Source organism: Lepisma saccharinum, chromosome 9 (genome assembly GCF_977018435.1).
Source record: "Lepisma saccharinum chromosome 9, izLepSacc3.1, whole genome shotgun sequence".
NCBI lineage: Eukaryota > Metazoa > Arthropoda > Insecta > Zygentoma > Lepismatidae > Lepisma > Lepisma saccharinum.
Genome location: NC_139237.1, coordinates 84,588,120 through 84,602,351, shown reverse-complemented (window position 1 = coordinate 84,602,351; position 14,232 = coordinate 84,588,120). Strand labels below are relative to the sequence as shown.

At 38.8% G+C, this 14,232-nt stretch overlaps 1 protein-coding gene and 2 pseudogenes across 2 annotated transcripts in view; all 3 read left to right on the top strand.

Moving 5' to 3' along the window:
* Positions 1 to 14,232, top strand: part of LOC145992796 (glucose dehydrogenase [FAD, quinone]-like) — an 82,628-nt gene that overhangs the window by 60,134 nt on the left and 8,262 nt on the right. The window lies entirely within an intron of this gene.
* On the top strand, positions 1,480 to 3,231 carry LOC145992843 (glucose dehydrogenase [FAD, quinone] pseudogene; annotated as a pseudogene).
* On the top strand, positions 10,362 to 13,540 carry LOC145992842 (glucose dehydrogenase [FAD, quinone] pseudogene; annotated as a pseudogene). Its single transcript, XR_014442221.1, has 2 exons — positions 10,362 to 10,401; positions 11,677 to 13,540. The product of XR_014442221.1 is annotated as a glucose dehydrogenase [FAD, quinone] pseudogene (transcript).

Here is a 14,232-nt window from a genome sequence, read left to right as displayed (position 1 = left end):
TTCAATGCTTTCCAGTCACCTTGTTTATAAATATAGTACGTCGCATTTTGAAAATTTTCTGTTCTTGTGCCTGAAACAGTCCTTATTTTATAGAATCCATTACTTTTTGAATACTTAATCGGTTATAGTTACAGTAAGGGTTTAGTCCACGCTCATATTAGTCGTCTTGTGGCACATCATCTCTTTCTGTTCATCTGAATCGAATATACTTTATCGGAGTTCCCCACAAAATAACGCAATAGATAAAGTTCAAACAAATGCCGACAAAGTTGTTAAACTTATGCCTCAAGTATCAAGCACCTCAATTGGCGGTGGGTGTGTTTGTGTGCTATATATAAAACTCTATATCCCTGAAATGCTTGTGTATAATTCATATCAAGAGCGTCTATCTTTAAATTTTCTGTACTTTAATATGTCCCAATTGTTTTTAATACCGAATAATTGCATAATTAAGAATATTTAGGAAATACCAGTTGATGAAACAGGGATGACAATTAAGGTTTAATAGAGAACACTTACAGGTGGGATTAAATATTACGAGAAATAATTATCAAGATGAATGGAATATCGGTCTGGTTTGTCAAAGGATATTTCTCCTGTACTGTTCTCAGTTTGTTTATTCCTATTTCCCAGGATTAAATTGTAGACTGTATAATCCTCAGAAACTAAACTAGATGGCAGGCAATTATAAGTAATGTGTTTGGTGTGCAAAAAAGGAAAAAAATCTTCCATTCATGTCAAATAGTTTCATCTCGTAGCCTGATCTATAGTTGCTAATGGCCTGCCACAGGCTTCATCGTTGAAATTTCTCTAGCTAGAATCAGACGTTGAGGATGGCCTGCCAGTGGTCAGTATTTCTTCAACTTACCTCGACTGGCCAACACAACAAGCCATGTCTCAGGCATGAAGATGGTAGATGACTCTATCCACGAGGCAAAGTTTCCTGCTGAAGCAGTTCAATTAAAGGGATAGTGTAGGATATTAACACTGTGTTGGAGGGAACGAGTTAAGCCTGCCTTAAGCTTGTGCGAAACCAATTCAGAGCGTTGGTAGTTGACAGAATGTTACAAAACATTAAGGTTGCACTTCGCACATACCCTTACTAGTGTTAAATCAGTGTACCTCGCGAGTGGAATATTGACGTAATAATAATAGTTACAATCTAATTTAACACAGTAAAGGTAGAGAATAACGACAAAATAGATAATGGTCCGTCAGGACATTACAATATAAATTACACTGTTTATGTATTTTTCTTGAACGGACTACGCGAAAGACTTGCGGCAATTTTGTTCAAAGTTGGAGCGAATTAATAGAGATTGGACTAAGACATTGGAAGAGAATACAACAAAACTTCTAGACATTCTTTTACATTATGTGAAAAACTGAGAGAGATTGTGGAGGAGGTGCAAAATGTTAAATTAATTGATTATCATCTATTGAAAGAAGTTCTCAGTACTTTTCCATATTTTTCCAGACATGCATGCAGCGTGGCCGGCACAAACGTCTTCTACGAAGCTTTGTGTGGTGGTGTTAATGATGTCCATGAGGATGACCTGTATCCGTTCACAACAGTTTGACTTCATAGTTGTTGGTGGCGGTGCGGCTGGGTCCATAGTTGCAAATCGCCTGTCCGAAATTCCTTCATGGAACGTTCTGCTGCTTGAAGCTGGTGTAGAAGATGACCTTCCAGCGATATCTATTCCTTCAGCGTTTGGTGCTTTGTTCTTCACCCACCTGGACTGGCAGTATACCACCGAACCTCAAAACACGTCTTGCCTCAGCTATAAAGATGGCAGGTGCAACTGGACAAGAGGAAAAGTGATGGGTGGAAGCAGCTCGATAAACGGGATGATGTACGTCAGGGGAAACAGGAAGGATTACGACGAATGGGCAGAGCTTGGAAATAACGGTTGGAGCTTCGAAGACGTTCTTCCGTACTTCCTTAAATCTGAAGATAACGGCGACAAGGACATCGCATCCAATAGAAAATACCACTCAACAGGAGGTTACCAGAGAGTGGAAAGATTTCCGTACGCAGACGACAATGTGGAAGTCATCATGCAAAGTTTGAAAGAGGCAGGGTATGAGGAGCTTGATATTAATGCCGAGTCTCAACTTGGCTACATGAGGTTGCAAACTACGTCGAAGGACGGTCTACGAAGAAGCATGTCGCGTTCGTTCATTGCACCAATAAGAGGAAGAAGTAATTTTAGAGTGCTTACAGAGGCCACCGTTGTAAAGATCGTCATAGATAGAAACAGTATGATGGCTGTTGGAGTGCGGTATGTTAGACACGGAAAGACCTTCGATGTTCGTGTCCGTAAGGAAGTGATATTATGCGCCGGGACAATAAATTCTCCCCAACTTCTTCTTCTGTCCGGTGTAGGACCCAGGAGGCATTTGGAAGATGTAAAAATTCCTGTCATTTTAGATCTTAGAGTAGGTGATAATCTACAGGATCATGTGAGCTTCCAAGGGGTTATGGTGAATGTGAACCGAACGTCAACAATCCCTGACAATACTCTTGAAATGAGTGATTATTATTTGCAATACTTTGTTAATTCTACAGGCGCCTTGTCAGCCACAGGCACGGTTCAAGTTGTGAGTTTTATGAAACTAACGTCTTCTACTTCACATGTTCCTGATATTGAAATATATTTCCAACCGGCGACATCCAGTCCGTATATACCGAAACTTGCTTTCTATAGCAGCATAAATATTTACCCACTTCTGCTTCGACCTAAGAGTAGGGGTTGTATACGGTTAAAGTCCTCGGATCCTTTTGATTACCCACTAATATACTCCAACTATCTTACTAAGACAGATGATGTTAAAATGCTGCTTGAAGGATCTACAATTGCGATTCATTTGGCGCGTACAAGTTCAATGCAAGCTAATGGTGGTACGTTGAACACCACAAGGCTTGCAAATTGTAAGGAATATAAATTTGACACTGAGCCATACTGGCGTTGTGCTATGCGCAGCTACACAATTCCAACTTCGCATTTTGTTGGTACTTGTAAAATGGGTCCTAGAGGTGATGGTAACGCTGTGGTAGCACATGATTTGACTGTTCATGGGATAAAGAGACTCAGAGTGATTGATGCTTCAATCATGCCAGTGATTGTTCGAGGAAACACAATGGCACCAACAATGATGATTGCTGAGAAGGGCTCTGATATGATTAAACAAAGATGGGGTGTATGCGGTTCTGCTTTATGCCATTGATATTCAAAGAGTGTGTCTAATTTGCTGTATCGGTGTAAAAGTCTCTGTAGATGTGCATGAATGCCCAATCAGATCCATCAGTTGTGCTAATGTGAATATAATTTTATTTTTTATGTTTATGTGTCATACTTATTTTTGTTAATGCCTTTGATCTTTTTTGCATCGTAAATATGTGGCTAATATTGAATTCGGCTCAAAGTGATGCAACATAATATGCGTTTACTTGAAGTTTCAACAAGATACCAAATTACTGGATATGGTTTGGTCTCAGTGAACCACCACTGTAAATGCCACGTTTGGACCGAAGGTTTTCTATTGCTTTCATCTAGGATATAAGCATTTCATTGCTCTTGATCTTTCGTCTAGTTAATCTCGTCATCATTCAGCTTCGTCGTCGCGAAAATGCTACGGTAGATACGGAATGTCCAAGGAAATATCGATTCCAAAGGTATAGTTGCAAGACATTTAGAAAATGCACAACGGAACTTACTGTGTCCAAAGCTGAAGCACATGACAGCAATCATATTCGAATTCGGGCCTCCCTGATGGCGCAGTGGCAACGTCGTCGCCTTTCAATGATAGGGTCCCGGGTTTGATACCCGTTAGGGTGGTTCGGATTTCACTTTAAACTTTAGGACCTGTCCGAATTAGCCTATCTGTGCATAAATTGGACTTAAAAACTCAAACAAACACACAATATATGAATTATTTTCATATGACATTTGAGGAATGGTGTTTTAACAGTAACATGCCTCCATTCCATGTGGAAATAACTTTTGGCTATTGACAGAAATAGCAGCTATTTTTTGTGGCCTACTTGACGTCGGATAGATCGATCCTACGATACTTGTTGAACGAACTAAATTTATTCCCAACGAGTCTGTGGTTTATCTGAATATCGGTAACATTCGAAAGAAAGCAGTGAATTTTATTGTGACACATCTGTCACAGTAGCAGATAACAATGGTCAAAGGGGTGGAGGAACTAACGGTAATGCACTTTAAAGCGATAATATAATGCGACATATGTTGAAGAAAGTGAATCTACAGGTATGCTATCATAGTGATACTTTCGTCAGAAGCAAAAGTACAATATAATCACTTTCGGCGTATGTTTACCATGTCATAGTGGTTATTTTGTGTAAGTGATATTAATTTTTTGCCTCTTCTTGGGTATTTGTTGTGTTAGATATTTAGATTCAGTGCCTCTATCTGTAAATGGAATCTAAGAGGAAGTTGCACGTAAATAAGTATGTCTGAAGCTGCTTTCTGAAAATGTTTGGTCAGTGTCTTTTCTCCAACGTAAATATGCGGCAGGGGCCAGTTTCAATGATGCCAAGGGATTGGTTCATTTTGCCGCTCCTCCTTTTCGTGGTTGTTGCAGAAGCGAATGTTAGTTAATCCACTTGAAGTGAAGGGATTGGTTGATAAGGTTGATTTAAATCGCCATTTAAATCAGCTGATTTAAAAAAGTCACTGATTTAGATCACTTTAAATAAATCAGAATTTTGTAGATATGAGAATCACTTTTGGTGAAAGTACATTAATCTCGTAATCATTTAATGGTGTTTATTGGGCTCTAAGAAAGGAAAATAAATAAAATAAAATATATGTACTGATTCTGTGAACGTCATACGAAAGGAAATTAAAACACACATTTCTCTTGATTTAAAATTCAATAATTTTTATAGGCAAAAATAGCAAATATTTTGTGTAGAAAAATATACACAATACTGATCATGTTAAAATATAAATAGTGTCATTATCATTAAACTATCAATAAACTTGATAGCTGATATTTTTGAAACTATCATCAAAATATTTCCAAAATTCAGCTACAAGGACTATAAAAATATTTAAGTTAATATTTTAAGTTATAATTATGGAGTACATCCAGAATGTTTTACTTTCACTGGCAGAAAAGTTACTGAAATTATTATAGTTTCATTAGCACGTTCAACAAACATTTCCACTATAGGTACAGTATCAGAAACAGAAAAATGTATATTTACGTATATTTTTTATATTAGCTTTAACAAAACCGTTCAAATATTTCACAGGGCCGTTTACTAGAAAAAACTTTCTCTAAAAACATACGCATGATGCCAAAAACCATACAGGCAATTGTTAGCGCGTTTTTTAAAAAATCGATTTAAGTAAAAAAATCAACAATTTAAAAAAATATATAAATCATGATTTTTATCTACCCTGATATCAACTAACTTTACACCCATTCATGTCATTCATATGTGTGCGTCTATACATATGTATGTATATGTAGTGTTGTGTAGGTGTGTGTTTGTATGTGTAATTTCGTTGGAATTTAGATCGCATATATTACAGTACCATGTTAGTGATTTCAGTCAAAATTATGTGGCAATGAGTAAAATAATACGAACACTGTCATAAAAATAGATGTTTACATTACCGTTGTGCCCAAATCGTACAGTTTTGGAATACATTTAAACCTTCATAGTTCCGTAATTATATATTTCGGAGCTCTAAAACCTTCTGGTACCATCTTCCGAAGAAATCTATGTGTGGGGTAAAAGTGTTCCGGGAATTGAAGAAGAGAAGTTGATACACTGGACCCCAAAATATCAGATGTGATTTTGGCACTATGCTCTGCCAACATAAAAGTTGACCACTTGATTAATACTTTCTCAACACGTACTTTTCTGAGGCAGAGTTTACAGTAAGTTTTATTCCTATTTTTCAGACAGCATACATTTTCATCATGATCCTCAGATGCTCCTTTACAAGATTTGGAGTGTTGGAGTTGGCTATGATGGTTTTTATACCCACGAATACCAACTGTGAACGGTCACAAATATTTGACTTCGTTATTGTTGGTGGCGGTACTGCTGGATCCATCGTCGCCAGTCGACTCAGTGAAATATCTTCGTGGAACGTCCTATTACTTGAAGCAGGAGTAGAGGATGATCTACCAGTAATATCCATTCCATCCACGTGGAGCGTTATGCAGGAGACATATTTGGACTGGCAGTTCACCTCCGAACCTCAAAACACGTCTTGCGTCGGCATGAAAGGTGGTAGGTGCCAATGGGCAGCTGGTAAGGTGCTCGGAGGAAGCAGCTCGCACAACAATATGCTGTACGTCAGGGGAAACAAAAAGGACTACGACCACTGGAGAGAACTGGGAAATCCTGGTTGGAGTTACGAAGAAGTTCTGCCTTACTTCCTGAAGTCGGAGGATAACGGTGACGCAGACATAGCATCGGATACGCGGTACCACTCGACGGGAGGGTACCAAAGAGTGGAGAGGTTTCCGTATGCAGACGACAATGTGAAAGCCATCATGCAGGGGTTGAAGGAACTGGGGTACACGGAGCGAGACCTCAATGGCAAATCGCAGCTAGGCTACATGAGGGCGCAGACAACTTCCAAGGACGGTCAACGCAGGAGCATGTCGAAATCCTTCCTTGCACCAGTACGCGGAAGAAGAAATCTCCACATACTCACCGAGGCCACCGTGGTCAAAGTTCTCACAAATGGAGGAGCAACCGTCGGCGTTGTTTATGCTAGAAACGGCGTAAGTATGAGGACTTTCGCTCGTAAGGAAGTGATCGTGTGCGCAGGTACTATAAATTCCCCACATCTTTTAATGTTATCAGGTATAGGACCTAGTAAACACCTGCAACGTATGAAAATCCCCGTTGTGTCCAATTTGGAAGTGGGTATGAATCTGCAGAATCACGTAACATTCTTTGGCTTGTCATTGAGTTTGAAGCAAACGTCCACTATTCCTAGAAATTCGCTTGAAATGAGCGACGATTATTTGGAATATTTTGTTAATTCAACAGGACCCTTTTCCGCCTCAAGTTCCACACAAGTGTTTAGTCTTGTGAAAACAAGGCCTGTTCAATCAAATCTGATAGATTCCACCTCGCAGCCTGATGACATTCCAGACATTGCGTTTTATTTCCACCCTCCCTCTGACAACAAAGTTTCTGATTCAAACTTAGCATACTACGACAATTTTTACATTCTTCCAACACTCATGCACCCGAAGAGTATAGGGTTTATACGCTTGAAGTCTGCTGATCCTTCCGATAAACCCTTGATATATTCAAACTACTTCAATGTGGAAGACGACGTGCAAACACTTTTGGAAGGGACAGAAATCGGCATGAAGTTGGCTCGGACGGAAGCATTGCGAAGTATTGGTGCCCAGTTGAATACTACTAGGAAGGAAGGTTGCGAGGGGTTTGATTTTGGAACAGACGAATACTGGCGTTGTGCAATGTATCATTACACAGGGGACATTCGTCATCAGGTCGGTACGTGCAAGATGGGTCCTCCAAGCGATCGCAGTGCGGTTGTAGCTCCTGATTTGACCGTGTACGGGGTGAGAGGTCTGCGAGTGATTGATGCTTCAATCATGCCCGTGATTCCGCGAGGAAATACAATGGCGCCAGTGATGATGATCGCTGAGAAGGGCTCTGACATGATTAAGCTCAAATGGAGAGTGTAATATCCTTTATATATATGTGTGTTTCTATTTATATCGCTGTCGTTGCAATATATTAAGGTGTTCGCAGATAGTTTTTAAGTCGATACAGCTTTTCATTTTTTACCAATCTATGTAGACTGATCTCTAGGAAATCAACAAAGATCAAACATTGTGAAATTTATTACGATATATTGCATCGTATTTGAAAGTAGGAAAGCAATGTTTCGGATCTCGCAGAAACTTCATAAATCATCATTGTTTTTAAAAAAGAACTGATTTTCTAGTTTCTTAAACCTTCAATAACTTTCCGTGTAAATGATTTGTATTTAATTAAAATAAATCATATTCATTGGGCGACGTATGGTCAGCGATTCGAGTCCCATTTCTGCTTTTTTGAAACCAGAGTCGGGTATTGAATAGTAAAAAGAAAGCAGGTAAGGAAATTATCGGATTAATACTATTTAGTGGATAGAGATGCTTTTTTTAATTTTCGCTGCAGGTAGTAAAATATACCTATACCATTTAGCGCTAGGCCTACTCGTTGCCTCGTTGTTTATTCAGACCTGGACAAATATAGGGAATCAACTTAAGTTTGAGTAAAATTCTTGCAAATATCAGATAAATCAACCTGTGAGCTAAAGTTATGGAAGAAACGTTTTTATAGGAAAACAATGATAGTCAAAGTTTATTAAAAAGTTTCCTTCCACATTATATATTTTTTAAAAAAATTGTAAGCTCAATTTTCAATTAAATGCTACATATCTGTGTAAAATGGCTAAGTATTTGGAATCTAGTTAAATAAATAAATAAAATGAACCGGAAACCTTTGTTATATTATTCAAAGAAGAAAAATGTAATGACAGCGTGAATATCGAATGTATGTTGGAAAATGTAGAAATTGTTTGTGAAAATAAAATATGTAAAATATATGCTAAAAGTTATTGTATATAGACAATATAAAGTGCATTTTTGAATCTTTCTTTGGACGATTCGCAAACATAATACAAAATAACATTGGTTTTAGTCCGCTCCCCGGATACTGTATAAGGCTGCTACATCCTTAGGTGCACTACTTAAATTAATATACCACGGCTACAATATCTTCAGGGTAATAGGTTCTTTCTTTGAGAATGTAAATCAAAAAGCAGATGTATGCCAAGGGATATAAGAAATGAGGATCTATATTCTGAAAATGTTCACAGTTTACAGAGATTATATGTGAGAATTATATTATATACAGAGGTTAGATTCTTCTTAGATGGAAGAAAAATTGGCTTCTTCTTTCTTCTTCTATGAACCTGGTGTCCTTCTTCTTCTTTCTTCTATATAAATCTTAGTTTGACTTCTTCTATCTCTTCGGAAGCATGGATCGTCTGCTTCTTATTTCTTCTATTTACAGCAATCATCTATTTCTTCTAGCTCTTCGGAAGAATGGATCGTCTATTTCTTCTATCTATTCTGAAGAATGGACCATCAACTTCTTATTTCTTCTATTGACAGCAATCATCTATTTCTTCTATTTAATCTGAAGAATGGATCATCTACTTCTTATTTCTTCTATCTATTCTGAAGAATGGATCATCAACTTCTTATTTCTTCTATTTACAGCAATCATCTATTTCTTCTATTTACTCTGAAGAATGGATCATCTACTTCTTATTTCTTCTATCTATTCTGAAGAATGGATCATCTACTTCTTATTTCTTCTTATGCCCTTTTCTTAGGCGTAGAGACCTGAACAAAAACTCAAATATATTCAGGGGCGACAAATGTGGATATAGCGCCACCTCCTATATCAAACCGAAAAGTGAAAACCCAGGATCGGTAAAGAAAAGCGCCACCTGTGGTTCAGTGCGTCTAAAATAGCTAGCGCAACCGTAGTGCTTTGGGGCGGCTAAAGATAGCTATAGCGCCACCAAGGACAAATCAACCAAAATCTAGCGATATACGAGTACTCCTCGTCAGAGGTAACCGAAGAAACAAATTCGATCGAAGATCGAGACACACGGTTTTGAAATGATATCCCGACTTCCTTACTTTGCTATACGTTCTATCTATGTAATTTATGTTTCCTATCTTTTGTATATCATATTTTAATCCGTACTCATTTATCTTTCGTTTGTTTTAATCAATACAATCATATTTTGTCTCCTCCGATTTCGTTAATCAACTTTCTTTTCACATTTCTATCGCGCTGCCACCTGTTGTCACTTCTGCTAACTAGTTCATGCCATATTAATGATTGGGTTCGGCCGACTAACAAGGCACGTAACAAGGCATAGAAGCAAGGGAATTCTTCAAAACTCTTGGAAATGTTATGAAAATTAACGGTCCCACTAATCACGATTCTACCACAGAACTTTATAGGAGGAATTGGAGAATCTATTGCGTCCAATTAAGATTCCACACTAATGAAGACCCATTGTCGCTAGCATTCCGTCAACTATTATACTTCCTTTACCTATCAGATTAACGGTCGGAAGTTAACATTAAAATTGGTCAGCATTGACTTTATTGTCAACGGAAGTCGTGTGTATATCATAAATCGATGACAATGCTGACAGGAAATTTGAAAGCCATCGTATCAGTAATTTCAATGCTCTATGCTTACATATAAATTCACGCACCTTCAATATGACCATCATTCTATCCTGGAAACACAAGCTGAAGAGGAAAGGACAACACACGGAAACACTGGTAAGTGCAATCAGTTACAATTTCCTATTTTTTTTTAAAATCTTGTATTTTTTTCTCGTTCATTCGTTAGAAATACATTTTCTTCACTGATTTTTTTTGGATATCATGCCATATTATACTGTGTGTTGAAATATTTTATAACGCCAAGCATTGTTTTATTCGATAAGTAAAAAGTTTACCTTGTAGGACTACATTTCAGTACAATTTCTGTAAGATTTCATTTCTTTCAAACAATAGAAATAAATAGAACATTCGGTGTATCTAGGAGTGTAACAGTCTATGACCTAATGGTGAATATGGTGAACTTGATGATATATGCTTATTGTTCTGCACACTTAATACATTTTTATCCAGGCATATTGTTTGATAATCTACGTATAATTATTCACGTAAGACATTTCGGCTGACGAAGCGATGTGTCGATCACATCACCTTCACTAAGGTCGGATTCAGAATGTTTGTAGCCCTGACTACATATTTTGAATTAAAATGCTGTTTTAAGTCCTCTTTATACTCAGTTAGACTAATCGGAACTGAACCCACAGTTTAGAGTGTGATCCGAACCACTGTGCAATGTGCCTCCACGGATCATCGAACCCGGGAACCCTTGATTACCTACATATTTTAATGTGCCGTCATAGTACGGTGCAAAGTACAAGATAATGTATTTACCTTTGCGTATTGCACACTGTCTCAAAATGACTCGAACCACTCCCCACTCTCTCTCCCACACACACAAATCTGTTGGTATTTCAAAGGGGGATGGGAGGGAATTTCTCCCTTCTGGTTTCTACATTTTTCTCGTAGGGAGAAAATTACTGCATATATAAATTATGTAATACCTTGATTCTTCTTGAGTAGTTACAGGAATCCCCCATTAGAATTTTCAAATACAACATTGCATAGAAACATGCATGCATACGTATAATTTATTAAAGCGTTTCAATTGTGATGAGGGGCATAATCTACTGAGTACTTGCTGAATGCAATAGAATTTCGATTTTACGTTTGTCAGAAGACCAAGCTGAAAGATCTTCAAATCTGGGAAAATGTAAAATTGAGGAAAAGTTTACAACATTCTGTTATATTGGGACTATTACGATTGAGTGTATAATGTGGGAAAATGTAAAATCCGGGAATGTAAAATCGGGGTTCCATTCTATTTCTTCATTCTGGTTAAGGCTGCTTTTTATCAGTACTTTTCTGTTACCGTAAAAATAGTGCGAATGTAATTCTTCAGGGAAACTCTCAATATGTTTATTTGTATTTTTTCAGATAGAAACCGCACTTGTGTGCAGAATGATCACCAGAAACTCTTTAACAAGTCTTTACATGTGGCCGTTGGTAATACTAGTTGCCATGTGTACAGAAATTACTTGCATGGACGCAGATGAATTTGACTTCGTGGTTATTGGTGCTGGTACGGCTGGATCCATAGTTGCCAACCGCCTCACTGAGATTTCTTCCTGGAATGTCCTGGTGCTTGAAGCCGGAGTGGAGGATGATCTACCGGTGATATCCATCACCTCCACGTGGAGCCTTATGCAAGGGACATATTTGGACTGGCAGTTCACCACCGAACCTCAAAACACGTCTTGCGTAGGCATGAAAGGTGGTAGGTGCCAATGGCCAGCTGGTAAGGTGCTCGGAGGAAGCAGCTCCATCGGTGGAATGGTGTTCGTCAGAGGAAACAGGAGGGATTACGACGGATGGGCACAGCTCGGCAACGAGGGTTGGAGCTACAAGGAGGTCCTCCCTTACTTCCTCAAGTCGGAGGACAACGGCGATGAAGACATCAGAGCGAACACGCGCTACCATGCGATTGGAGGACCACAGAGGGTGGAAAGATTGCCGCATGCAGACGCTAACGTGGAAGCAGTCATGCAGAGCTTGCAGGAGCTGGGTCACAGGGAAGTGGACGTAAATGCTGAATCTCAACTCGGTTACATGAGGGTGCAGACTACGTCGGAGGATGGTATCGCCGGAAGTGCGTCCAAGTCTTTCCTTGCGCCGATACGAGGGAAGGAGAATCTGCGAATACTTACAGAGGCCACCGTGGTTAAAATTCTCATAGACCCACGCAGCAAAAGCGCCGTTGGGGTACGTTACACCAGGAATGGAAAGATCTTCGAGGTTCGTGTTAGTAAGGAAGTCATCTTGTGCGCCGGCACGGTCAATTCTCCCCAGCTCCTAATGCTGTCCGGGATAGGACCGAAGAAGCATTTGGAAGGTTTACAAATTCCTATAGTCTCTGATCTCCGTGTAGGCGACAATCTGCAGGAACATGTAAGCTTCCAAGGCGTTATTGTAAATTTGAAGCAAACTTCGACCATCCCTAGAAGCATACTTGAAATGAGCAACGATTACTTGGAATATTTCGTTAACTCGACAGGCCCATTGTCAGGGACAGGTACGGAGCAAGTTGTCAATTACATGAAAACAGCCTCTTCTACATCACCGTCAAATGTGCCGGACATTCAAGTCTATTTCGAACCAGCGACACTGAACAATCCTCCGTACGTACCTAGATATGCCTACTATGACAGCATAGTATTTTGCCCAACTCTTCTTCATCCAAAGAGTAGAGGAGTCGTACGGTTGAAGTCAACTGATCCGTTTGATAAACCTCTGATATATCCCAACTTTTTCACTGCGGAGGAAGATGTCCAGACCTTGTTGGAAGGGACGAGGATTGCCATACATTTGGCTCACAGCGAGGCAATACAAGCTGTTGGTGGTTGGTTGAACACTACGAAGCTTAAAGGTTGCGAGCAACATAAGTACGGAACGGACCCGTACTGGCGCTGTGCCATGTACCGTTACACTTACCTATTGTTCCATCCTGTTGGTACCTGCAAGATGGGTCCCGAAAGTGATCCCACTGCGGTGGTAGCCCCAGACTTGACTGTTCACGGTATGACAGGACTTCGAGTTATCGATGCTTCAATCATGCCAGTTATTCCTCGTGGAAGCACAATGGCGCCGACGATGATGATTGCAGAAAAGGGTTCTGATTTGATAAAGGGAAAATGGATTGAATAGTACCAGTAAGGTATGTGTTATTACTGTAGATATATAATTGTTTGTCCAAGATGTGTTCTATGTATATGCAGTTGATATTTTGATGACATTTTTTAAGTGCCACTACACTTCTATTCAATGTTAATACAGTACGTTGGCTCTGCCTCATGCTTAACTAGAATAAAGTATGTCGAAGAGTCCTACTCTTGTAACGTAATGCACTTTTATTCACTGTTAATAATGTACTTTTCGATTCTTGTGTCTCAAAATTGTTTCTCCTCTGTATGTGCATTTGAGTGGGATATGTACACTTTATGGCATTGTAGTTTTTTTCTAGAGAAGACTAAATATACTCCGTGCTTACTGATTGTTTTGTTATTGAGTATTTTTTAAAATCATAAAACCCAAAGATATCGGATATCTTATACTTGTTCTGAAAGGTAAATTTATAGTATGCTGGCAAAGAAAGTTATTGGTACAAAATCTTTGTTATAGTGTTACTTAAATGTGAGTAAAGCTGATGCTGTGCATGGTCCAAGGTAGATTTCAAGGAATAATTTTGTATGAATTTAGTAACAGTTGACTGTCTTCTTTATCTCAATGGGAAATCCGAACTTTTCAAAATCAACTTACATTTTATTTGATGCAAAGGAAGAAATAAAGGTTGATAAATATATTTACGCACATTGAAGGACGTTCGTGCTTACGTTCTGAATTAAGAGCATTGCATGAATATGTTAATTACTTATTAATAACTTCCCTTGGAAATTAGTCCATTAACCTTCCACTGGTAATTCATGTTGCAATGAT